The sequence below is a fragment of the Cavia porcellus genome, unplaced genomic scaffold, assembly GCF_034190915.1.
Source record: "Cavia porcellus strain 051 isolate PalLab524CR breed Dunkin Hartley unplaced genomic scaffold, mCavPor4.1 scaffold_43, whole genome shotgun sequence".
NCBI lineage: Eukaryota > Metazoa > Chordata > Mammalia > Rodentia > Caviidae > Cavia > Cavia porcellus.
This window is the reverse complement of record NW_026947526.1, coordinates 647,406-672,483: the sequence shown is the minus strand read 5'-3', so window position 1 is coordinate 672,483 and position 25,078 is coordinate 647,406. Positions and strand designations below refer to the sequence as shown.

The window sequence follows — 25,078 nt, the reverse complement described above, 5'->3', positions numbered from 1 at the left end:
GATGTCTGTGACAGCCTTCACAGGGCACAGGTACTTTATTGGTCTTAATATTAAATAAATGTTATTCATGAATTTTGGATTCCTGAGTGTCTTTGTGCTTATAAGAAGAGATGGTAACTGAATTTTTACCATTCTGCATTTGTGTTATGAACTTTCTATCACTGTGATAAAGTGCCTGAAAAATCCAGGCATTAGAAATGGAAATTTCCTCTAGGTGTATTTTATCTCATACATTCTGAAGATCAGCCCATGGTGCAAATGTGAGATAGAGCACAGGAGCTCACCTCATGTTGACCAACATGCAGAGTAAGAGATGATATAGCTACATCAAAGTAGGCAGGGTCCAAGGACACTATGTGCATGTGTGCGTGTGTGTGTGTGTGTGTGTGTGTGTGTGTGTGTGTGTGTGTATGTTTCTGTTTCTCTCTGTGTCTGTGTCTCTATGTGTCTGTGAAAACACAGGGATTCAACAACCCCAATGGGAGCCCCTGTTCTTCTCTACACAGCTATGACCTGTGTCACTGTGCAGCTCAGCCCCTCAGTGCCCTAAAGCTCAGTTTTCTGTCTCCACATGGTTGCTGTATCTTAGTGAACTCAAATCTCAATCCCTGTGTCTCACGCAGTGATGCTCAGCAGCATCCTCATGATCACAAAGGCCAGTTGCTGCAAAACAGGCTCTTGGAGTGGTCTTTGGAGTTGAATGCATTATACTGAATTAAAGCCTGTAGTGTGCATAACATCTAGCATCAGTGTGAACAAATCATTCCAACCCTACAAATTGCTAAGGAGTAACAAGTGGGATACAACATACAACTGACATTGTTATATAAAAATTTAAAACAAAATTATTGACTAGAGACACTGTACTGCTTCCTTCCATCTAAGTTGAGCATTCAAAGATGGGATACTTGACATGTCCTACATCCAGCTCAGACACCACTATCTCCAGCTCCATCCTGATCCTGATATATCCTTGCTCTGTCACTAACCACTCATATTCCCCAGGCAAACACCAGGATTGGCATTTTAGGATTTAGTGAAGGCCCTTAGTCCACTGACAGTGTCTGCTTGAGAAGGAAATGGCCCCTGCAGGAGGGTTACACCTACCTTTGCTTACACCTCCCTGTGTCCATTTTCCCTGGACAGGTGTTTCTTATCTGGGACACAAGAATGACTGAATAAAAGGTACTTTTACAGGTCCCTAATGCTTCTTTGGCTCTGAGCCATCCTATTTCACATCCAGTATTCTCAAGGCCTTCCTTCATGGTACTGCTCTCACTTCAATGTGGCAATGCAAAATAAGGATGTAAAATTGTGAAGACCTTTAAATTCCAACCCAGATTTCCTACCCTCTGCACTGGGGTCCTGAAGATGTATCATCCATCTATGCAGAAAATAACTCCTCTGGCCCAGATAACTGCTGGTGTTGTCAAAGGAAAACAAGGACATCTGTGGATGAAGGATGCCTTATTTCTGCAGATTGTCCCTCTCAGGGACCCCTATAGAAGATAGATAACCAAAGAATTGCAGTCTTTACAAGCTTTTACTTTTAAATCATGCATGGATCCAAGTCCTTGAGGAACAGGTCCCTTTTTGGGAAAGTTTCCCTTTACTGAAGTGTAAGGCAGGTCCCCTGTTAAATTCCCTTCTGCTCTGTGTACCACAGACAGGGACCCGTATTGATCTTATGCATGCACTAGTGTTTCTCCTACACATGGAAAAAGGTCACTGAGTATCAACACCTTTGTCCACTGACCCTGGTGGATTAGTTTCAGGGTCACCAATTGGAGGCGACAGTTGCGTGATGAGAGAATTCATCTCCATCTATGAGACTTATATTCTACAGGACACATTCTAGCCAGGATGGACACAATGCTAGTGTGGTGGGTCCAGATACTAAGCTTTTCCATTGTTGACCTGAGAAACCAGGATAGACATGAACACAAACATCCATGAGTATGTCAGGTGTGTGGCTACTTAGTTGAAGGAAAATGTCTGTCCAGTGTGTCCTTCTGGGTCTGTGACTTCAGCTGCATCTCATGGCACACCTGGATGTCCCAAATGTGCATGTGAGATAGCCATTGCAGTGATCATGAAGGGGAGAGGGAAAAATGCTTTCAGCATGGTATGGAAGTTGTGGAAGCAGATGCTGTTCAAGGTTGCCCTCTCTTCTCCCAAGTCTCCTCTGCCACTTGCAGCTTCACTAAATTCTTCAGGTGAACCTGGGTCCTGGAGCTCCCTCAGCTCCAGTCCTATCTCATCACACAGTGTGCCTGATGCTGTGGGATTCTGTGATCCCTAGGATTTCCTATCATGTGACACCCACAATAAAAGTCTAGGGATTTGGATCACTATCCCCTGACAACTGTTCCTTTCTGAGACTGCCCATTTGCTTTCATTTATTTCATCTGTGAATTATTTTAATTGTTCCAGATCATATTTGAACTCTGAGCTCTGTACATGAAATATGTTATCTCTATATAGGATCCATTTCTGAAAATGTCCTTCGTGTTGCCTTCCATCTGCACCAAGTTCTGTGTCCATTTCTCAATGATCAATACTCTTTTCCCTGTATCAGGGACCTGAATGATTATTATTAATATTTTTCTTGAGATTCTGACAGCTTCTGGAGGTAACATGTGGACTCTGTGGCACCTAGTATGTGATGTTAACTTCTCATGGTCCTCTCCTGTCCTCCAGTCATCCAGCATCTTGATATCAGTGCTCCTTCCACTGTGGGCCTGAGGCACTTGCTATACCAGGAAGCACTGCTTCCCTGGGATCTGGATATTCTGTCTCTCTATGATAATTTGTGTTCATTCAGTCTGCAAATGTATTTCTTTCATTGGTGAATCAAAAGAGAATGATGTTTAATTTATCCAGTTTTTTGTAGATTTGAGTATGTGATAATAATTTTCTATTTCTTTACAAGTTGGAGAAAAAGCTATGTACAACTTCAGCAGCCAAATTTGAACTCAGTGGAATTAGGGTTATAGGATCAATAATTGAAAATGACATTTGCACATCCATGACTGAAAATGCAATAACAGAGAAAGAAAGAGAAGGAAATACATGAAATGTTTTAGACATTTCAGGGATGTATTGTTAACTGGAATTAAGAAGATACATCAGAGAGAATCTGACTAAATCTCAGGAGATGATGCATTCTGGAAGATGTCCTTGTTTTCACCTGGAAACAAAAGATGCACGTGGGACATCACATCAGGAATAGGAAATCTCAGCCCTTAAAACAAGGACACATCAATGATGATGCTGGTCCAACTCAAGTGCAAGGCAAGCAGAGGAGGTGGAGGTGCATCTGACTTCCCAGGATAAGTGTGACCATGGCTACATTGTATTTTGCTGAATTAATGATTCCCTAAGTTCTAAAGTTTAAATGGAAAGAACAGGCCAAAGTTCCACTCAATGCACTCTCATAGGAAGAGAACATGAAAGCCCTTGGATTCTGCCCTGAGTCCAGCCAGGCTGCCTTTTTTTCTTCTTCCCTGGGGTCTCTGTGTGTTGCTGGGGCTGAAGTGTGTGATTAGGACTTCTGAGGGGGCCAAGGAGAAGAGAGAACTTTGAGTTCTCAGAACTTAGAAATAAGAACTTGATGCACTTAATTTACTAAAGTGAAGCATTTATTCCTCAATGATAAAATTGATTGTTATCCAGAAAAAATTAATACATTCATTTTAGATGATGATTAATTGCCATATTAAGAAAGCAATGGTATATATGAATCTAGAGTGAAGCTGCTAGATTGGTGAGGAGAAATTTGTTTTTCAGCACAATTGAAGATACACCCATAGGAAACAAGAGTAGCAAAATATGAGCAGTGATTCCTGTCAATACTTACATGGCAGACTTGGAGGGATGTAGAGACACAGAGCTGGAAATGCTTGGGTAGCAAGTATCATGTCACACATCATAAGGACATCCTTAACAACACAGCATATGCACCTGAAACTCTTTTGTTGTTATTGTTGTTGTTATTGTTGATCAGGAGAACCTCTTGCCAGTTAAAAGCACCCCAGGTTTATGTCTGAATTTACACTGAGGTCTTCTCAGTGTGTTTTGCTCAGTAAAATGTGATGGTGTCCTTGGAAGTCATGGAGTTCAGTTGCAGGTAAAAGTGGTTCCTATTTGTGTCACCAGTGAGGGAGATGCAGACTTGGAAAGCCAGGTGGTAGATTGTGCTCCCTAACAAGTATCCCATCCATTGTAGAGCTTTCCCAGGAGGCTGGTGGCTCCAACTCCAGTAGTTACTGCAAAAGAGCTCCTCATGGCAGTGCAGGTGAAGGACTGGAGCTCATCTCATTCAGTAGGCTCGATTCTGACTCACAAAGTGTCAGATCAGACAGCACACATGAGGACAATAGGAGTCATAAAGACTTGCCAATCCAACAGCCAGACCCCTTAAACATCTAGAGACCTCAGGACTAACCCTAAGGTTCATGTTGTTTGCATGTTGCCTGCAGGATGAGGACACTCACAATAGCTTAGCTGCTGACAGAAATTTATTCTGCTAGCCCCTGACCTAATTTGCACTTATGTGTTGAAAGGTAACATATGGGATGCTGAGCCAGGGTGACTATCAATGTGTCCAAGATTGGGCATTACTGTGTATGGGAGCTGCCCAGCCTAGCACTGACCATGTGACATTTATCCATGCCTAAGCTGTCCTCTGTTCTGTGGCTTTCATGTGTGGTTGATGTAGTTGTTAGGCATGATCCAATGTCAAAAGAGGTAGAATGCTCTTCACACTGCGGAATCTAGCAGGCTACTTTAGTGATCTCAACACGAGTGGGCTGGGGGCCTATTGTTTCTAAATTATCAATGAAGACCCAGCTTTGAGTTCAGTTTAAATAATTTTCAAGCAGGAATTCAAGGTAGATTAAGCTATTACATGATTGGTCCCCTGAATCTAATTAAGTCACATATTTTCAGGCAACTTAACTCTAAATACACTTACTTAAAAGCCATCATTTAATGTGATGTAGGAACACAGTGGGAACAAGGAGAAGGGATTTGAGTGGAGCAAGCAAAGTTTAAAATATCCTTGATTGTATCACTTTGTTCAAATCAAAGACCTTGAAACAAGTTGGAAACAGGATATATGTTCTTTTAACTAAGGGAATCACAGCTAGGAATAGTCTGCTTGATCAGTGCATGATCAGCAGAAAGCAGCGGAGCAGTCAAGGCTCCCTGAATGCCTGAATGTAGCAGAGTGCTTATATGAAAAGCAGCAGGAGGATAGGCAGAGGCCACAATTTGATTTTTCACTTGCTCTCACATCTTTAAGTTTGTTGTGCTAACTGTGCCTTTACTATTTTATAATCATTCCCTTGCACCATGAGGTCATCAGGCTGTACTCCCAATGCAATGTCCAGAGAACACTCCATGCAGGTGACTTACTTGAGGAGGTGCACAATGTACTTTTCCCATCTATCTGGGACTGTAATGGTCTAACTCCATCAAATATGAGTCTTTCAGAATTCACAATGGTTTCCTCTTCAACATCTCCCTCATTCATGTCACATCATTATCATGTGTGCCTCACATAATTAGCTTAGCTTTTCTATATTCTTTCAGTGCATTTTTTAGCATTGTTCATAACTAGATTCAACAGGTCCAATGTCTTATTACTTATTCCTTCTGTGCCTGTGCCAGTTTTCAAATTGGAAGGTTTTTGTTATGCCCCTCGAATCATGTAGAATGATTCACTTTGAGGTTTTTTGGTTTCTTTACCATCAGTGCCACACAGTTAAGTTTTGGGAGTGTTAGGATTTCTGGGAAGAATTCTGTTGGATTGCCTACTTGTTTTTCTATTTGTGTTTTTTGTTTGTTTTGTGTTGAGAATAGTTAGTTTATTACAGTGTACTACTTATTGTAGAGATGTCTTTGGTTAATTTCTGATTTTCAGTGATGTTCCTTGGAAGGGGTAAACCAGCAGCCATTGCCTTGTGTCCCAAGATTGAATCACTTCTGTTTAATTGATATGTAAGTTTGTAGCATGCTGGGCCTGATACACATTTCTCCATAATGGGTCACAATATTATTAATAACACCAAGTTAATGTAGATATTTGCATGTCAAAGAAAGTCAATTAATAGCAATACTTTGGTATGGTAATTAAATCAGTAGCCACTGTGTCATTAAATGCAAAATGAATAGCAACCCTAAGGACCAATAAAGTACTACACTTATCAATAGAAAACATATCTATATTTATGGTATGAATGCCAAGACAAAAAAAAATATTGACCTGCTGTTAACTAAAGTAAATATCTACTAAATGGAATATATTTACCTCTAAAATGTAGAACATTATTCAAAGGCAATACTGTAATGTACATTAATCACATAAAGATTCATAAATTCAGTAGCTACACTAGTCAAAATAGAGGTGTGTGAGAGCAGAGAATGGAAAAAGGAATTAACAGATTAATGAACAGGATATAAGAAATATTAGTATTTGAAAGTGTAAATATAGGCAGGTGCTGGGGTTTTGAAAACCTGGTCATGGCTTGATTCACCCTCTAATGGTACAGTGGATTAGTAGATTGTTGGTGAGGGGCTATTTTCTTGGCCACTTAGTGTCTCACACAGGATGCCACTGGTTTGGTTACACCCAATGTGAAGTGCTCTCTTTAAATCAGCAGAGGCTTGTGCCAAGCATTTGGCTGACTATAACAAAGGTTGACAATTGAACCCTCATCCTTCAACTTATTGAACTTATTCAATCTGCTCCATCCATTCTTTTCCAGCCACCGAAAATGGACTCAGATACTTACCAAGTGCCATGAGTTGGATGACATTTTCCTTATAAAACTGAGAAGGTGATGACCTATACTTTTTTTGCAGTTCTTAGTGTGGACAAAAAAATTGTGGGAAGGTAAAATTATTATCAACCAACATTTCTGCATAATTACAGCCACTTGTTCTCTAATGAGTTTTGGATGAAGAAAAGATATTAATGAGTTAGATCACTGTGTCACAGGAAAAAGAATTTAGATACACCTCTTTGGAAGGCTCTCAAATGGTTTGGCCAAAATATATACTCTTTCACATAAAGATAATTTTCCTTCTACACCAGATAATCATTCAGGTAATGGTTTCTCTAGTCTTTTAGATTTTGTGAATAATTATAATTATTTCAATTTATTTCTTGTTGTCACTATGATTATCATATACCTGTTTTATGTGCATCAGGAATTTACCCTCATACTCTTGCAGATTTTATGTCACTAGCACTGAACTTACACATTTTCTCTTCCTTGCCATTTTCCCCCTTCCAAATTTTACAATTCATTCTTTTCCAGCAAAATGGATCTTCTTTGGAAGTGTCCTGCTTACTTGAGGACACACATTAAAGCACTGGATGAATTGCTCCATGTACTTCCACCAGCAAATGATCCTGCAGTGAGTGAGGCAGAGACACAATTGTTAATATTTGAATTCAGACTGAAATTTATGGAAAGTAAGACATTTTGGAAGTGTGTTTCTCACACAAGATAGGAACAGCAATGGGGACATGGGATTGGAATTAGATTTCCACCTCAGAAGATCTTAGTAGAAAGTAAACTTAGTTCTTAACAGACAAGTGAAATTGTGTTTGTGGTGTACAACATGCTGTTTTGAAGTGTATCTGCCACCACTGAACCAGGTAACACCCACAATTTTTGCTTAAAACTGTAGGGAGATTTAAGGTCTTTCATACATTAAACCAAGGAATTAGATTCCTTAGGAAGTGCTGGCTAGGATATGAGAGAAAAACCCTGAGCCACTCTGCCCACAAAGGGGCATTGCTGCCAAACTAAGATGTTACTAGTGAAGAATTCCATGAGCAGATGAGGACCCTATGGGCAAAGGGTAAGACACCATCCTTATCTTGCCTATGTCTGGGAACCACTGTGCCTATGATGATGTCTTGATATTAGAAAACACATCAAAAGAAAGGAAAAAGCATTATACTAAATCTAAAGACCAAAAGACACAAATTACATCTGAATAGGCTTCTACAAAGTGTTTCTATATTTTCTAATATTATAAAACAGATGAAAAAGAAAACACTAGTTTGAAAAACCTGATGAGTCAATTTTAATGAAGACCTTTCTCAAGCTTCTAAAGTTGAACAACACTGTATAATTGTAATAAAACTGTATGACTGTATTACTGAAATAAATAAACTCTTAGAGAAGGAATCACACCACGCTTAAAATCTAGGTTGGAATAAATGCTATTATATTCAAAGAGTGATAGGATGATTATATACCATATTTAATGCAATATAACCATTGTTCTATATTTAACAAATAAACAATAGCAAATATAAAAAAATCAGTGCTTTTATATGTGTGGAATTGGCAGGTGCTGACTTTAAGCCATGTTCTTATTGTGCAGAGTGTTGGTTTATACCTGGGAAGGAGCGGGAGTGAGAAGAAGCTACTTGGGCCAGGTGAGAAACTCCTGAAATCTGGTACAGTAGTACACCACCATGTCCTCTGAGGTCATAGAGTACAGCTGCAAGGAAAAATTGTGGGCTGTGTCAGCTGTGATGGAGATGCAGTCGTGGAAGCCTGAGTTTTATTTTGTATTCCCTGTCCAGTACTTCATCCACTGTAGTGCTTTCCCAGGAGGCTGGTGAATCCAACTCTAAGCATAACTACAGGTGATGGAGTCACTGGTGACATTGCAGGTGAGGATCTGGGTTTCTAGGGGCTTCACCAGGCTGGGTCCTGATTCTCAAAGTGTCATATCAAATAGCACACCTGAGGACAAGGGGAGACATTGTGAGTCTTTCCCTTCCCATATCCTGACCCCTACAAAGAACTAGATACCCCAGAACTCTCACTCAGTGGAGTTGCCATTAGACAGAGAAGGGTCCACAGCATCTCCATGTTGCCTGCAGGATGAAGACCTCCACTTCCAACCTGCAGGTGACAGAGATTTCTTCTGCTAGCATGTAGGATGATTTGCATGTGTGAATCAGGGGCTGTATAAGGACTGAGCTGGGACAACAGGGCATCCTCACATCTGGCCCTCATGGGTGGGACCTGCTGAATGTGTCACTGCTGATATGGGAGTCAGCCCTGGCAGATGTATTCTCTGTTCTATGTCTTTACACAGTGTCAAGCTGTAGGTGATGATCACATAAAGAAAATATTGAAGGTTTCAGTTTGTCTTCTGTCAGTCCAGCATTCTGTGGCTTTTATACTAATTTCTGGAGAAACCTTTTTTGAAAGTGATGTTCCAGCTGATGCTACTGGTGGTCTCTACCTTGGTCCCACATGCATGGAACTGTTTCATCCATGTTAGTCATAATTCATATTGATATCTTCTCCAGACATCTTCTATCTACACAGGTGAGTACTGTGCTGGCTCTGATACAAGATAATGACCTAGTGCATGCCAAATTTTTAGCAAGATTTGGGTTGCTGAGAGTTCATATCTGAGAAGAGTGTGCTCAAATCTTAGGGCAGGTAACAGCCAGTGACAGCAAGGCAGAGGATGGGGCTGATGTATCTGGACTGAGGTTTGCTGGTGTTTTTGATGCCTGAGAGGTGAGGCCCACAGGAAGGAGGGAAGCCTTGATCTCCATGCAGCACAGAGAGAGTACTGCAGACAGCACAGGGAGGATTATTCAGTCAAAACTGATTCTATTCAAATTGAACAGTACATGAATTGGAGATAAAGACTCCTCATAAGTGTGTCTCCAAAAGAAGAGGGCTGCTGCCTTGATGATGATCTCCAGGCAAAATCTTCACAGCATATTGATTTTGTCATCTGGCCCTTTGTGTCATGCTCCAAAATATAGATACTCTGCAACTGTCAAGACTTGTGACAAAAGCCTCCACACTAACTCTGGTGTATAATGGAAGAGTAGGGAAATGAATTGAACAGGAAAAAGACTGTCAGGGAGCAGAGGGATCTGGAAGAATCTGTGTGTATCTATATTTAGATGATGGGAGTGATCTGACACCTTCAAGGGAGAGCACAATGTCAATGGAAGGAAAGTGGATAGAAGAGCAAATGAACTTTTATCAAATTTAGAAAAAACAAATACTTGAGGACAAGAAACTATGTGACTTTCAGAAAGCAAAATGGACATATTTTAAAAATAAAGCACATCATTATCAGGAGCATTTCAGTCTATTTTTGTCCCACATTTCTTTATCATTTCATATATTGAATGACACTATTCTTTGCCATATGGGGCAGTTATGAGTTAAGCAAAAACAAGTAACTTCATGCTAATGTTTGTGGAATATACCTTTTTGTTTTATTTTATTTTATTTATTTTAATTTCTTTAAATGTATCCTAAAATCATGAAGTTTTTAATTATCTTAGGGAAAACATGTGATGTTTAAATACATGTGAAACTCATGCTGAATATAAATCAGGAGAAGAATTTTTCTCCTTTAGGTTAAAATCATCCCAACTCAGTTCTGCTAGCTTTGTGAAATTCACAGTGTGGTACTGTTACCTATACTGATATCAATTTGCAAAAGCAACTAGTGCCTCTTGTTCCATAGAACAATCCCTCAGTATTCATTCACCAATCTCTCCCTTCTTTCCTTCAGTCCCTTTTTTAATCTGTAAGAAAAAAAACTGAGGCATATTTTTTCCTGTGTTGTGCTTTCTGATGAAGTCTGGCTGTGCATCTCAGTGTCTTCTATGTAGTTTTGTTTTGTTGAGCTTCCAGCAGCAAGGAGTGTGAGTTTCTACTGCTCAGCAGGTTAGCAGGCTGGTAATATCATGTGAGGACTGGATTCACTGAAAAAAGCATTTTGTGATTTCTTGATAATTAATTGGGGTTTCCATAATTAAAATAATAGCACTTTGGCATTCACATGACTATTTGCATTTACATATCTTGTTTAGTAATGTGTCACTCAGATATTATATTTATGCTTTTGGGGAATGTCAACACAATAGCTTATGATTTGTAGTGGTTTCTCAAGATTGTGCTCAGAAACTTGTTCTCTAGTTTTCAATTGCTTCCTTGAAAGTAGATGTGCACATATGTATGTACACCTAAAAAGTGACCTACATATACATGAGTGTGATATACATACACATACATACACAAAATATGTACTGTATATAAGGCACATGCTAATAAAAAGAAACAAAGCTGTAGAATATAATACATCATTCAATTGTAAATAAATACACATTATCTTAAAAGCCCTAGTAATATGATTTTCTTTTAAAATAATCTAAATTAAACATTTACAATCTGCTTGAAGCAAATTTTTAGTTGACAAAATAGTATGGTAACATTTGAAGAATAAAAAAGAGACTCAGTTAAAATTTTTGAGTTAATAACCGCATGTCATGATTGATGTTTCATGTGAAGTAAAAGGAGCATGCTAATATGAAATGCCAATAATAGAGAAAGCTGGTGCTGGATAATGAAACTCTCTGTATATTGTTAATGTTTCCGTTAATTGATAGCTATGTATTTAAATAAACATAAAGTGAATTGATTTGTTCACTTTTTCCCAATTTTCATTCAATATCTAGCAAATATCATTGTATTGACACCTCCCATTTTTGGAAATGGATGGAAATGAAAGACAACTGAACTAAAAACCTATTCTGTTTGAAATTGTCCAGAAGCTCATGAACATGTCAGGCAGTTCTTTCCTTCTGGATTATTCCCAGGCTCTGGTTCACTGTTGTGGTAGCTGAAAAGGGGGGCATGTAGAGATTCCATGTGGTAAAAATAATGGCTGCTGCTCTGAATTGCATCCTGCTGTTCATGAGTTCTCCCACAGGGAAACTTATGTTTGGGCTCACACAGATGGCCCCACACTGTGTCTCTTGCACTGTAATGCATGGCCATGTCCTGGAGCCTCAGGCTGCTCAGTTCCATGTAAGCTCTGCTAGAGGATGTATGAGGTAAGGGCCCCCTCCTGTGGAATTTCTGAGCATATTTTGTTTCTCCACCCTCTGGATCAGTCCATCTCATCCATTCCAGGCACTGACCAGAGCCTCTGTCACACCATTGTATGAGGCCGTCTGTGAAGGTGTATACAGAGTCCTTACAGGAGACCTTCATTGAGGAACTGGGCTTTCTGAGTTAAACTCCAGATGGATGGCACCTTAGGAACTTGTTGAAAGGGTTTTTCCCTAGATAGGACACTACAGCAGTGAGATGCCTGACCAAAGGACATTTACCTTGAGGTCATTTTCCCTACCCCTAGGCAATTTACCTGTGGTGCAAAATGAATTCCAATGGGTGCTTGGGTGTCAGTGATGCCCCTTTAGGCACCACCACAGGCCAATATATATATATGCCCGACACCATGTGTCCAGCAGAGAAAGCCAGGCCCCAGTAGTAATGGAGTTTCTCTCCACATACTTAAAATAAAGGCCATTTTACTTTATTTTCTGCCATCTAATTCGGGCAAAAATCCTATCAGTTAGTTCCCTGGCCAGGAACCTGAGTGTGAGTGACTCCTGGGGTCCTCGCAGTTTGAGGCCCCTGCTGATTCATTGACTGGACTGCCTCCTGGATTAATTCATTTCTCAACACACTGGAGATGCTCAACTTGTTGCTGCTGGTCTGCAAACAACACCGGCCTAATTCATTTACTGCAGGTGAGTCAACACCCATCCAAGGATCACTTCATAATTTTGGGCATGTCCAAAACTGGATCTTACTTTTCCATCGCTGAACTGAAGTAGCGGTTCTCATATTCCTTGAGCAATCTGAGACAGAGCCATTACTGTAGTCCCCTGGGACTCCACCAATGCCTTTTGGTGATGGCTAGAGGGCAAGAGTTGGAATCCATTAACCGTGCATCCAAAAGATTAGGTGACGACCTGCTTCTGGAGTAGCCAAAGTTCACTTTTGGCTCATTTTAATTTTATTCAATCATGGGAAATACTTTTTCTTCTCCCCAAGTAAACATACTTTTGAGGTGCCTGATTCATAACCTTGGTGCTCTTGGCCTCTAAAAGGCTATGAAAATCCAGAAAGCTGATCTGTTATGTATGTTTTCATCACAAGGGTGGCAAGGTAGCAGAAACTCTTCATCTGTAGGCCTTTTTCACTTTAAGGAAGTGTCTTTCACTCTGCTCCTTCAGGATCTCTCCCCAGCCCAACACTTAGAATGCCACTCCTTTCTTTACAGTTTCTTGTCTGAATCTCAAACACCAAATTCTGTAGCTTTCTCAACCAAAGGCGGAGACCCCTGTATCATCTTCACCTCCTGCTTCACTCACCTGGCTCCAATTTCTCAATCCCTCCTCAGAGCAGGAAAGTGGCTGGGAATTGGGGAGGTGCACATGGACTGTGTTTGGCTGTGTGCAGGCAGGGCGGGTGGCAACAGTGCATGGTGCACATGGACTGGCCTGTGCAGGCTGCTCTGGGATCTCACACCATGTGCCAGCTCTGCACTCCCTTGTGGGCTCCATGTGCCCCCCCCCCAGGCAGTCCCATTCCCTGTGCATGGCTCAGCTCTGGTCAGACCCAAAGTTTGGTTCCAGGTAGCAGTGCAGAGGAGGTGGTGACAGGATAATGGGGGGGGGGGGCAAGGGCCTCCCAGCAAGGTGGCAAGGTGGGGTCCCCTGGCACTCATTTTTCACTTTCTAAGCTATCTCAGATTAGCCATAAATTAGGTTACTTTTCTGCTATTCTTATTTCAAGAGATCTCTATTTGGACTACAAGAAGGTTCAAACTAGTCAATGTATTATAGTTCAGATTGGTCAACTGTATTTGAGTGCACTCTAATTTTATAAGATATTGTCAGTCTATATATTTGTTGTCTGTTGGTTCAGTCCATTTATAATGTACGTATCATCTGCCCATGTTTATCCGTTTGCCTGCCCTGTAAACAGCTGTTCATTTTTATTTGAGCTCACCAATCTTTTTGCCTCTTTTTGCAATTTTCAAACCATTTAATCAAATTTTATTTGGGATATAGATTTAGAAAACATGCTTCACCTAGTTTGCCAGCTGGTCACAATGATACAAAAATTGGTTAATCAAAATTCCTTGGGGTGAGGAGACTTTGGACAGGACTTCAAATGATAAACAGGAAAGTGTCCACATGGTAATTTTAACCAGCTCTTGGTCAGTAATTCGAGTCCCCAATAATCTCCATAGCCTTATGGGAGATACCACAACTAAAGTTCATATGACTAAGACAATTCATTGTTGCTCATCTGATAGTATATTCATGCCTTCAGATATAAAATTGGGATTGTTTTTGCTGACTTTTTCTTATTTTCCAACCAGGAGATTCAGAACAGACCAACATGATGTCACCAGTCAAATAATAATTTTTAAACAAAAATTCATGTAATTATGATAAGTATTTTCTTTCAGATCTAGACATTTGTTTAGAGATGCTTCGCAAACTTCTTCAGTGCTCAAATATTAAAATACCCATGGTTAATAGCCATTTAATGTTCTCAGTTAAGTTTACTGCCTATACTGCACTGTATTGTTATCAATTTTCTGAATGTTCAACAACTGAAATTAAGAGATAATTATAAATTCCTTTTGGATTCCTTTTGCTAGGATCCACTGGATCTTTTCCAGAAAAAAATAAAAGATTATATGATACATGCAGAACAAAGAGACCAGCACAGGGGCAAGGGCCAGGTATGAGCCTTTCCCAGCCTGTTCACTGGCCCTGGCTCAGCCCTCCACTGCGCCATAATTAATGATACTCATCTGGCATTAAATGACACTGTAGCTGATCTCTTTCCCAAGTAAAAAAGTAAAATTAATAAAACAGGCCATCCTCCAAAAATCAGATGGCACTAGACATTCTAACAGCATAAGAGGTACTTATATATGTCAAATGAATGACATGTATGTTTCTAAAATTCCCTGGACCTCATCCTCCTTATGAGAAGCCATTACTAAAGTAATAATCATAAATACCCTGTTGATTGTATTATTTGACTCCTGCATAATTAAGGGATTCTTTGCCTTTGTCTCCTTTCGACTTAATTGATACACCTACCCAAGATAAAAAACCAGATGTCTTGTGAATGTAAAAGTGACAGATACCTTCCACTGTGGGCCAGATCCAAAGACAGAAGGCTAAACTTGGTCCTCAAACCCCACATGGAGAACTTCTTAATATGGCTTTTCATGTTTTCAGCAACAGAGATTAAAAAATAACAATCTGATCTTTTAGCAGTGACAATTGGAGCTCTGAGACAGGTAAACTGACAAAAGGTAGAGCTGCCTGAGCCCTTCCCAGACCATGCTTCAAGTGCAGCAAGGAAGGACATTGCACAAGAGAATGTCCCAATCCTGGCATTCCTTTGAGACCTCACCCCAGGGACACTGAACTGTTCTAGCCACTAGAGAGCAGGCAAGCAATCTTCTAACTCCTTTTCCTCACAGGAAACGCTACCACTGCCAGATTCATGGCTGACAGATCTGCTAGACTTGCTGATGAAGATTAATGTGTCTTGTGGCCCACAGCCCCCAGTAAGTTGTCCTTTTCAGAGCTCTAAGTACCACTAGATGTCTCAGGTAAGACATTCTCTATACTTGTGGACATAGAGGCCATGAATAGTGTTCCTTAGTTTTCAGGTCACTATATTAAGTCCTCAATCTCTACAGTGGGTCTTGATGACCAGCCTATGCAGTATTGATAGACAGGGCCTTATTCATGCAGGTCCCAGATTCATTTCTTCTCTGGTCAATTCCATAGTTTGACACACCTCCAATCCCACCTGCATTGCCCATGCCATGCCTTACCACTCATATAGTCATAGTCATAGAACTCATATAGTTATTTTTGTCATAGATCTTAAAAATGTCTTTTTTTATTCCTTTGTGTTTATGCAGACTGACCCAGAGGCTCTGAGGTATCAACAGCTTACACTTCTTATCTCTAATAAAACCTCTCCTCAGGGACACATAACACCCCCTTTGTTTCCTATTCATCAACTTCTCAGATACAACACTGATCAAGACTCACAGATTTTACACACATGCCCTGCCACAAAACTCTCAAATATCTGTCACCTTTGTACTTTTTCAGGATACATAAAAGCCTTTCCTATAACCCGGGAGACTGCTAATATACTTATTAAAGTTCTGTTATGGCAAATCATCCCAAGGGTACAACCAAGGAGGAGTGGCCCATACGTGGTCTTCTTGGCATCCTCAACAGTGGTCAGAGTTGCTAAACTGCCATCCTGCTTCCACGTCACTCAAGTGGTACCCTCCCAGTCCTAAATCTAACCATCCTATCATCTCTGTTACACCAAAGCCTCACAGCCACAACTCTCAAGCTATGACATGTTTTGTAATTCAGTTTGGTTCCTAATTTCTTACATTCTATTAATTATCCTTTTTACAGCAGGACTCTTAACAGTCTTTCTTAAAGACTGCCATGTCATGGATAAGATCATCTTCATGTTGTTCTATGTGACAACTGTCTTAGTTCTCTCTATCCTCAGCTGTTTGGTCAAACATAACACCCCTGAAGGCTTAGGATTTTACCTTCCCTGTAGTGACAGAGCCATGGCCATCCTCACTCCTCTTATTCTTTACAGCTCAACTTGTGGACCAGAGACAAGTCCTACCTACCTACCCTCTTAACTTTTACCATGTCAGATAGGGGAATAATCACCTCTCATATCTATACTCTTCTAACCCCACACTTAAGTTTTCAGAATTCCACTTCACCATGGTAATGATTCTACCTCACCATGGTAATGATTATGCATATTTAAATCAAAGGCATATTTCCTTCTAACTCAACTGGGTCCTTAAGTATGATAGTGGCCTGCCTCCTCATAGTGCCTTATCTCTTTGTTTTTCCAGTCTAACATGCAGGCATTAACCAATGATAAAGTTATCCTGACTGAAACACTGGCACCAGCTTCTGCATGGGGATCAACCATCATCCCATCAACTGTCCTAAACCCAAACATGGCACCCTTTTTCAGCAGGAAGTACTAAGAGAGAGAAAAACTTTGCCCTTTTCCTAACAATAAAAAAAAGAATGAAAAGATTTCACCCTAGATAGGATACTACAGCATTGAGAGGTGGGACCAAGGGACATTTACCTTCAGGTCATTTTCTCCACCACTAGACAATTTACCTGTGGTGCAAGATGAATTCCAATGGGCTGCTAGGATGTCAGCAATGACCGTTTAGGCACCAGCCCAGACCAAAGCTATATGCATGCCCCCAGACTACATGTCTGCCAGAGAATGCTAGGCCCCAGTGGTCATGGAGTTTCTCACCACATCCTTAAAAATAAAGACCACTTTACTTCATTTTCTGTCATCTAATTTCACCAAAAATCCTATCCTATACTTGTGAAGGGAAGATACAAGTTGGAGTCAGTGTCTCCTGAAAATTTCTGGTCTCCTTTGCAGCCCTAACCTTCAGGATGACCTTCCACTTAAGAGCTGCCACCAACAAGAGGATCCTCCATGCCAGGTCCATGGTGAGGAACATGGTGTAGAAGGAAGTGATGGCTGTGGAATCATGTAGCCATAGACATATCCATATTTACCTCAGGCAAATGAGGCATTGCATATTTACTTCAGGAAAATTGAGTTATTTGCATATTAACATGGCAGAAATTTCTTAGCTCTTCACTCAACCCTAATCAAACCAGAGGACAAAGTAGTTTTCCATAGGCTATGCAGCAGTGTGCTGTGAGGATCCATGTGCTTATCCTGTCTGAGCAAATGAACGTCCTGCCACTTCTGTAAGTCCTGTGCATACAGCCCTCACTTCTCTAAGAATCAAAGCACACAGAAAGGCTCTGCACTCTGAATCCCCCTCTGAATGAAATATATACCACCTGAACTTCTTCTTGGGCATGAATTTTTAATAAGACAGGTCTCAGATCCTAAGGAAACAGCTCCAGGTTTCACAACTGCTCCCAAACTGTAGAAGTGTATGGAAGATTCTAGTAATCCAGCTTCTCCTGAACCACAGGTTAGTCCCTGTCTGGGTCACAAAAATTTATATACACTGCCTCCAGCCCACAGGAAAGAGTTGAACCAGTTGCAGTGTATCTTTCAGTGTGGGTAAACATGATTTGTATCTAAGGCAGGCTTCACTCCATCTGCAAATGTCCCAAAACCAATCATCATGGTCTATATAACACCTTGGTGAAGAAGGTATGGCCTGCAGAGTGTCAGCCCACCCAGCACATGTATTAGTGCATGGCTCTATACCCTACCTGTGGCACATTCTACTGGACTCATCTTGTTGGACTTCTTGCTCAGTTTATTGGGCAAGGCACACTAGAATGATGACTCTGCACTAGATCTTAAGGGACCGAATTAGATTTACCTAGGATCTATACCATGATCAGAGGTGCTTTAGGCTAATTAGTGTGGCCTGTGCCTAGAATTCCCAGTGGAGCCACATGTGTGTACCTGTCCCAGACCAACTGATAGGTGAGACCCAGAGCAGGACACATTCATCATGTTAATAATCATGGCTCCAAAATAGAGCAGCCTGGCTGGACCATAGAATGGTCCAGAGCTTGTCTGGCCCAGAAAGGACTGCATTCAACCTGAGGAGGACTAGAGTGACTTTAGCAAACTTGGATCAGGAATCCAAACTGAGAACTTTACAATGTGGCCTTCAGGGTATCCCAAAGTGCTAAAAACTGTGTTTACCTCAAACCCTCATTATGTCCTGAGTTCCCTCCCAGCAACTGCCTAAGCTGTGGTATCAGGACCTCATGTTTCAGTCACCACTAGTCATATGAGCCCAAGGTTGCAGTTGAGGAGAGCTATGGAAGGACACATGTTTCTTGGTGTCTCCTGAACCTGATCTGCATAATGCAGACACTAGAGAAAACACACGAGGAGGTAGCATCATTGCCCACTGATCCTGTGAGTTACTGCCAGGGAAACATCTGGGTCAGAAGCTCCCTGGTTATCTGCTTAATCTCCATTAGGGACACCCAACTTCTACAGGACACCTTGTCAAATGGAGTGTCATGGTGCTATTCTGTTGGTTTCAGGATGCTTGTTTCTTCCCCTTGTGTCCTCAGATCCCTTAGCAGACATGGATACAGAGTCTGAATTCTCAGGCAGGAATTTCCGTTTTGTGATCCTTGGCCTGTGAATCTAGGTGCAAATGCAGAGAAACGCCTGGATGTTCCACAAATCCCAAAACAAAAAGAATAAACCTGGAATAAGACACGAAGAGGAGAAGAAAAAACGAACCTGAGTCTCTGAAGGATGTGAGCAGAGTGTAGCAGTTATTTGTGAGTGAGGCTGGACAGGGCTATCTTGCCCTCTCCTGTCTTATCTGCAGTCTGGTCCTTGGCTTCTACAAATTTTTGCTCAAATTAACAGAGGACCTGTAGCCTCTTCATCTTTCAGCCACTCTCATCACACTGTTTAAGTGAGCAAATGAAATTCACTCTTACTTTAGAGCAAAAAATCACCATGAGAGTAGAGAATAGAGTATAGAGGTATGCTTGATAATTTAAGGAAAGTTTTGTAATAAAATATGACTGATACATACAGAATCAACAGACTTAAAATAAGTAATATCAATATGAAATTTTGAGCCTCTGATAAAGAAACAGTGTATGTTATGAAAATGTAAATTTCATCATAAATATTCTCTATTATTTTACTGATTCATAGATTGAAATCTATGGGAGAAAATGGTATGGGGAGGAGAGATATAGAGAGACAGATGAGACAGTGACTGAGAAAGAGACACAAAGAGATTGTATCTCATTGCTGTTACAAAACACAAAACACACAGATGTTTAAGGAGGACAATTTTATTTAAATAACAGTTTATAGATATTCCAGTGCATAGTTCTTTGGTTCCATGTCATGACTACATGACAGAGGAGTCTGGAACATGGTAAATATTTCATGGAATGACAGGCATAAACAACCTACCTTAACTTTCAACTAGCCATTTGTATTCTATCTAGGCTTCAAGTCCATTTGTTGGTGCTACTCAGATTCAAGGTGGGCCTGCCATTATTCACACTCAGAACTGTGACAAATCCATTTAGCGCATGACTTTAACCCATATTCTCTCACCTTTGGCTACCCAAAGCCATATATCCCCACATAAGTAAGCATACTTACGTGGTATTTGGGGTCATCTAGATCCAAGTCATAGCATTTCATCCATGGTCCCCAAAGCATTCATGTGCAAAACAATTTAAATGCATTTAGTCCACCTATAAGAGTTGGCAAAATCTTAATATTTTCAGCAATGTTGACTTCTTAAATCCAAATTTTCCACCGAAGTATAAGCAGTGAACCATTTTAAGAACACCTTTAACACACAATAGCTCAAGGTAAATGTTCCAAAAAGATACAGAGAGAAAAAAGAAAAGAATGGAACTTAATCAACTCTAATACCCAGAAGGAAGATCTTTTAAATTCCATAGTTACACATCCAGGTTGTGTTACAATCTGTAGCAAGTTGTGAACTCTCAGGGGCTTGAATTCTGTGAAACTACAGAAATGAGAGTGAATGTACATTCCATGTCTTCCATGTTGAGACACGTTTGCTCTGTCTGTGTAGCTTCTAGGGAAAAATATTTCTGGCTTCTCCAAGAACATTCTTGGTTCTTCACTGGGATTGAGCTTCCTGTACAGTTTCAAACACTGCCTGCTCAGAATTACACTTCCTGCTATCCAAAGCCTTCTTCTGAAATCTGGTTAGGAGCCTTCCTGACTTCAAAACTCTTGAATTCTGCATGTGCCAAAATTCAATACAAGTTGAAAGATGCCAAGTATACCACCAAGTGGAATAATGGTCAATTTCTCTTTTTTTGTTTGTAGGGGACAAATGTCTCAATTTCTAACAGCTATGAGATCAGTCTGAGGAACAATTTTGCTGGGCCACCATCCAGAAAGAACATGATGAACTGTAACTGTCTTCTCAAAGTAAAGGTTGGTAAATTTGAGATTGCAGAGTGTGCAGTACTTCTAATATTTGTGATTTCTTCAATGCCATTTTTTTTCTATTATCCTATTCATATTTAACAACCAGGTTATTCTCTATTCCATTTTTCAAGCTTTAAATGTACTGAACTTTCAGTTCTGTCCAAAGTAAAAAAATAAAAAATAATTTTTAATCATTTCACTGAACCATTTGTTCTTGATTCACAAAATAAATGTGGTTAAAATCCCAACTGTGGTCATACAACCACCGCAATATTAGATGGCCTTGAAATTTGTTCTGCCAGGTTTATTGTCCCAAGTAGATTTAATCTCAGCCTTTATGAAAGTCTGTGGACAAAACCAAAAGTACCAACAAATTTTCTTCCCAAGCAGTACACTCATGGTCTGTAGTCCACAAAGTAATGTAGTCCTTATAGCTAACTGAGTTTTACTGAGCCTAATCTTTAAAGGATGCACTTTCATCATTCTGGACTTCTGATCTCTGATAAATACCTCCCATTAATTTCTTGTTGTGTGTGTGTGTGTGTGTGTGTGTGTTTACATTTCTGTCTTTTTGAGAAAGTCCATATCCAATGAGGTGCTGAACTCTCTAAATACCCCAGGCTGTCCTTGAACCTCATACAACCCTACTGCCTCAGTATCCCCAGTGCTGAGAAGAGAGGCATGTTCCACTCTTCCCATCAAGTTCAGCATACAGAAATCCAGGGTTGCTTCTTCAGCAGGCATTTACAAATCTTTTCAACATCTTTCTTAAAATCAGTTTCAAAGACTCATGAACATCATTGTCAGGTAAGGTCAAAATCACATCCACACTCTTAAAAGAAAATAGATCTTGGTTACTGTCAGATTTATGGGACAAAATGCCTAAACCTCATAAATTAAGAGTCTGTAAGTGCTTCAGTTCATAATCTGTTGGCTCTAATCCAGGGCATTATCATCAAAGGGCATGGCAGCAGAAATAATTTTCATAGTGTGACAGGATGGTAACAGTAAGCTTGATTTCATCTTTTCCTTTGTATTCTATTGAGACTACAAGCCTACTAATTGGTGCCACAAGGATGAGGTGTCCAAATTCTACACCCAGAAATATGCTAAGCCTATTTCATTAGTACACAGCATTGATCCATATTAACATGCCCTGTGTCCACGCCCCCTTTCAAAAGCCCCATAGATGAAGGCATGATGTCTTTGAAGGACATGTAGATGCAAGATGAGATACACACACTGAGAGGGAGAGAAAGAGATAGAGAGAGACAGAGACAGAGACACAGAGAGAGACAGAGACACAGAGAGAGACCACAAAATACCTTAAAGATAGTGTCACCATGGGTTTTATGATACCTGTTTCTAAGTTCTACAAAGAACGTGTAGTCTCTATGCCTGTTCAGCAACTATGAACTGAAAGAGTTCACTGAGCTCTGGCATGGTACAGTTAGGTCGCCCTTATTCCTTTCCTACCTGAGCACAATGCCCTGTTGCTGGTTCTGGCACTGACTTGTTGGCAAATCTCCTGATGATGTGTAGCATAAGGCAGAGCTTTGTGTTCTCAGACCCTGTGGAGAGGAATGTGAAGGACTTATGCCCCTTATCTAAAGCATTTATTTCAACATGAGAAAACTCTTCACCAGGGGGATAAATTTGCTACATAAATTCTTATATCACAATAACTTCACATTCAATAAAAAACTACCCTCAAAAAATCTTCAATGTATTTTGAAGTCTATGCAAATCATATTCCATCATCTAGTAAAATTCCTATTTGGAAGATCACTAAAGTAATCATTTAAATACACACTTATGCCATTAAATTTGAGAGAATACTTGGAACTCCGTTTCTTTACATGTCATCTGTAGCTTATGTGTTGCAGGGTCCCCTCAGGTCATATGATATTAAGACAATGAGCAAACCACAGAGCCTGAAAACAAGTCCTCTTTCCTCAGCTTCCACTTTTGCACCTGCTTCTGAGAATTTTCCTGGGGCTGAGTGGATCCTCATTGTTCCCTGCTCATCGTGGGGAGGGGCTCCTGAAGGGAGACTTGTGTTTGGCCTGCACTGATGTCCCTTCACTGTCTGTCTTGAACTGTAGACCATAACTATGTCCTATATTCTCAGACTGATAATTTGTAGTTACTATGTGCTCTGGCCTTCTCTGGAGATGGCCTTTTAATCTTCATGAAGTCTATGTAATAAATACTTTCTCCACCACTTACTAATTAGCAAGACCCAGTCTTCATGTAGCCTGGAAGAAGTGGTACACTTAGCTACTGAAGGTGAGTGAATCCAGAAGCTTCACAGGAGATTCTTCAAACCTGAGGGCTTCTTGGAGGCTCTGCACACTCTATCAAATGTAACTCACATTGAATACCTGCAAACAGAGAGTCAAGCTCCTGAAAATCACACATAGTAGTTGTTTATCCTACTCATGCACACTTACACACCAAGCACCTGTTATTCTTTATAAACCAACATGTAAAATATGAACCCAAGTCAGAATAATCTCCATGGTATTTGTTCATTTCTGGCCAGTGAGTCAGAGCACCAGATCATTGAGGTCTTGTTGCATTTCAGAACTGCAGAATCAGGCCTTGGCTGGTTCTCATCAGCAGAGGGAGACCCTACTACCTAAGTAGGCAATAGATATCTCAGAGAGGTCAACAACCACACAAAACATAGGTGTGCTGGAGAAGTTTGGTTAAAATGACAGCATTCAAATATCATGATTGCTCACTCTGGGATAGTGTTTTGAGTATATATCTCTTCCTTTCTCCCTTTTATGCATGGGCACAGGTCATGTAGTTTTTCTATTAATGTTTTCCTTGCAGTGTTGTAAAATTATGAAAGTGTCAAAATTATCATGTGTCAAATCATGCTTTCTGTGTAGGTCTTGATGCTCTTTAGAACATATTTTGGGCCTTTTCTCCCTTAAGATTTGAATACACTGCATCTAGTTCAGTGTGGGACCACAGAAGGATTCACCTGATGCAGGTTGGAGTTTTCTATCCTTGCATTGTGAACAAGTGTGATTGTGTCATTCAGGGTTTTCTGGAGAAACAGATAAAATGCAAGACATACAAATGTATGGGAAATTTCAAGATTGGCTTATGGTACTCAGCCAAAGATTCAGATAAGGAATTGTGTACAGGGTGTCTGCACACTGGAGGCCAAAATGTCCAACTCAAATGCTGGAGCTTACTTCAGTGTCTTCTGCTAGTCTGTATCAAAAATTCAATAGGTCTATGATAGACCACTGAGGGATCTATGAAGGAAGGCTGATGAGTCTAGGATGAAGGCTGAAGAGTCCCAGGTGAAAGCTGAACAATTTGTGCTAAAATCCATGTGTCTTGGTTACTGTTCTCTCTTGCTATTGAAATAAAATACCTGATGCCCAAAATTCAGGAAGAGAAAGATTATTTCTTACAGTTTGGAGATTTCAGTCCATACTCATTTTGCTCCAAGGCAAAATTGCATGGAGGACTGGCAGTGGTTCATGGCTGCTCCTGGATCAAAGTACAGACCAGCAAAAGAGAAAGAACACACAATTTCTTCAAGCTCTTACACTAATGCTGGCTCAACCCCTGGGCATGTGTAGCACTCATACCACTAATCCAAGTGATGAATGATGAACAAATCACAAGTGCTTGATTCAGCCATGTCCATGACTTCATGAGACATGGGGTGGGGTGGGGGGCAGGGAACGTGACATAAACCATAACACCAGGAGAGGATGTCAAAGCTGCAGGTGAAGGCTGGAGCTCCTCCACAGACCAAACAATCACTTTTCATTTTCCTGATTTTTGAAGGTGCTGGGTGTGTTTGTAACACCTGGATATTGAATTGTTTTGGAGATTACCTAATGTTTCATGTCCAATGATGATTGTTTTATGACATTTGGCAAAACAGAATGTGGTGCTTTTCAAATTACATTTATAATTATGTTTATTTCCTATTTAATTGCTCCCTTAAACAATTTGTAGAGAACTTCTTTGTCTCTTCTGATGTGTTATAGCTTAAAATCCACTCTGCCTGAAATAAGTATGGAGCTTGGCATTCTTTCCCAGATTTTTATTGAAAGGAACATAATTTATCATAATTTATTTTAAACCCATGGATTTATAATTGAATTATATGGCTTTTTAAATACTGCAGAGTGTTGGACTATTTATAG

General features: G+C 40.3%; 1 long non-coding RNA gene across 1 annotated transcript in view; it reads left to right on the top strand.

The window, feature by feature from the left end:
• Positions 1 to 465: 465 nt before the first annotated feature.
• The window catches only part of LOC134474927 (uncharacterized), a 36,880-nt gene continuing 12,267 nt past the window's right edge, over positions 466 to 25,078 (top strand). The window contains exons 1-4 of the long non-coding RNA XR_010045860.1: positions 466 to 7,111; positions 8,407 to 8,461; positions 9,133 to 9,368; positions 15,382 to 20,900. This is a non-coding gene — a long non-coding RNA (uncharacterized LOC134474927). The remainder of the gene's footprint in view (positions 7,112 to 8,406; positions 8,462 to 9,132; positions 9,369 to 15,381; positions 20,901 to 25,078) is intronic.